The 2,974-nt window shown below is 44.3% G+C and overlaps 1 pseudogene; it reads right to left on the reverse strand.

The window, feature by feature from the left end:
* Nucleotides 1–995: 995 nt before the first annotated feature.
* LOC114923819 lies at nt 996–1,113 on the reverse strand (annotated as a pseudogene).
* Nucleotides 1,114–2,974: the final 1,861 nt, after the last annotated feature.

Below are 2,974 nucleotides of genomic sequence, written 5' to 3' on the forward strand. Positions count from 1 at the left end.
TTCATCACCCAACTAGGGGACAAAATCAGGGCTAGAAGGGAGTAGGGTTTGTGGAGAGGAGGAGGAGGAGGAGGAGGAGGAGGAGGAGGAGGAGGAGGAGGAGGAGGAGGAGGATTGTGGGGTCCTTGGTCCACTCTGAGCTGGGTGATTTTCTTGCAGACATTTCATGACCCAACTAGGGAACAATATCAGTGCTAGAAGGGTTTGTGGCAAGGAGGAGGAGGAGGAGGAGGAGGAGGACTGTGGGGTCCTTGGTGCTCTCTCAGCTGGGTGGTTTTGTTGCTGATGTTTCATGACCCAACTAGGTAACGTCTTGAGTGCTAGGAGGAGGAGGGGGGAAGGAAGAAGAAAAGGATTGTGGGGTCCTTGGAGTTCTCTGAGCTTGCTTTTTTTTTCTTACAGACATTTCATTATCCAACTAGGCAACACCATCAGTGTCACAGCATATAATAACAAATAGCAAACATTATTTATTTAGCCCATGGTTTCTATCCCACCATCTCCAGTTCCTGTCTCTGCCTTGATGACTAGCAGTGAATCCATGGGCTACATTCCATCACATCATGTGTGGACTTCGACTCCCAGAGTCCCTCAGCCACCGTGTGTGGACTTCAACTCCCAGAATTCCTTGCTCCCATGTGTCAGAGCCCAAACCAGGAACGACACACGGTGATCCTTCCAAGCTGAACTCTTTATTGCTTCACACCTCTAGACAGAATCTTGCCAGACTATATTTATCTGCCTCCTCTGGGAACTCTTAGGGAGGCGCCGTCTTCAGCCTCTTTCTCTCACACATGATATCCAGGCTGAATTGCCTCTTATTCCTCTGGGATACATCCCCCCTCCCTCATCCCTCTGCATTTTTATTTTATTTTATTTTATTTTATTTTATTATTTTATATTATTGTATTGTATTGTATTGTATTGTATTGTATTGTATTGTTTTATTTTATTTTATTTTATTTTATTTTATTTTATTTTATTTTATTTTATTTTGCCTACAGCACCCAGTATTCCCAAGCGGTCTCCCATCCAAGTACTAACCAGGCCTGACCCTGTTTAGCTTCCGAGATCAGACGAGATCAGGTGTGTTCAGGCTAGTATGGCCTAGACCTTTTTATTTTATTATTCATTCTATATTATATATTTATTTTATGTTATATTTTATACATTTATTTCATTTCTTATTTTATATATTTATTTAATTTTATATTTTATATATTTATTTCATTTATTTTATTTTATTTCATTCATTGTTTTATTTTATTGTTATTATTTTGTCGTTTAGCTTTGGTATGTCACACAGTCAGATATATCAGACCGGATCTGGTGTTTTTTGTCCACTTACCAGGAGAGGCAGATGTAGATGTTTGTTGTATTAGAGGTATTGTCGTAGGATGTCTCGCTGTCCCGAGTAAAGCTGCCTTTTGCAACTGATATTTTATTTCCTTTTATTTTATTTTTTAAAAAACATTTAGAACAATTAGCCAGCGGAACAACCTGCCTCCAGAAGTTGTGAATGCTCCAACACTGGACGTTTTTAAGAAGAGACTGGACAGCCATTTGTCTGAAATGGTGTAGGGCAGTGGCTCTCAACCTTTTTAATGCCGTGACCCCAACCGGTCGTAAGTCGAGGACTAAACCGGTCGTAAGTCGAGGACTACCCAACCGGTCGTAAGTCGAGGACTTTCCCTGCCCGGGAGCGCCGCACATGCGTGGTTCCGCCCCCTGCATCGGCCGAGGCGTAGCTGGCAAGCGGCAGAGACGGAGCAGGCCGACCACCAGCTGGCCCAGCTCAAGGGAGGTAAGGCACCCGCCGCAAAAGGGGGGAAAAAATGGCGGACAAAAAAAATGGCAGACAGCCTTGCTTGGCGACCCCCATGAAATGGTTGATCGACCCCAAATAGGGTCCCGACCCACAGGTTGAGAACCACTGGTGTAGGGTTTCCTGCCTGAGCAGGGGGTTGGACTGGATGACCTCCAAGGTCCCTTCCAACTCTATCACTCTGTTATTCTGAAATGGCATAGGGGGTCTCCTGCTTGAGCAGGGGGTTGGACTAGAAGACCTCCAAGGTCCCTTCCAACTCTATCCTCATTATCATTTATTGTCATTGTCATTCTCGTTATTGTTAGTTTTTTTTGTAAGATTTTATTATTTTTTTCCATACACGTAATGATTTTTCAACCAACGTGCTGTCTGAGTTTAAAATACGCTAATACATATTAAATTCCTAATCCTTTATTCTTTCCTCTAACCATCAGTAAAGTAAGTCCCAAGTTTAATAATAATAATAATAATAATAATAATAATAATAATAATAATAATAATAATAATAATAATAATAATAATAATAATAATATTGTTGGAAGGGACCTTGGAGGTCATCTAGTCCAACCCCCTGCTCAGGCAGGAAACCCTACATCACTTCAGACAAATGGCTGTCCAGTCTCTTCTTAAAAACTCCCAGTGTTGGAGCATTCGCCGCTTCTGGAGGCAGGGGGCTCCACTGGTTAATTGTTCTCACTGTCAGGAAGTTTCTCCTTAGTTCTTAGTTCTGTTATTATTGTTGTTATTGTTGTTGTTATTTATATAGCTGCCCATCTTCCAAGCAACTCTGGGCCTCTCCCAAGTTCCGGACTGCGTCCCATCCTTGCTCAACCATGGTCTATGATCCAGAGTGATGTGGGGGACCCCACTCAATGCCGGCTTGCGATATATCGCAAAGGTCAGCCTGCAGCAGACCCCCCCTCCCTTTCACGAGGGGCTGCAGACCAGCTCTTCCCCTCCCCTCCGTCCCCCCCAGTGGCCGGATCAGCTACTTACAAAAGTCAGCGTGGACAAAGAGCCCATGAAACACGTCACAATGAAGAGGAACACGAAGAGTTCCCGCCGTTTGCCCCAGACGTGGGGGAATTCGTCCAGCACGGCGGTAATGACCCCCTCCAGGCCTGCAAACTGGGGTGTCGGGGGGGG

This window comes from Protobothrops mucrosquamatus, unplaced genomic scaffold (genome assembly GCF_001527695.2).
Source record: "Protobothrops mucrosquamatus isolate PMUCROS unplaced genomic scaffold, P.Mucros_1.0 scaffold18511, whole genome shotgun sequence".
Classification (NCBI taxonomy): domain Eukaryota; kingdom Metazoa; phylum Chordata; class Lepidosauria; order Squamata; family Viperidae; genus Protobothrops; species Protobothrops mucrosquamatus.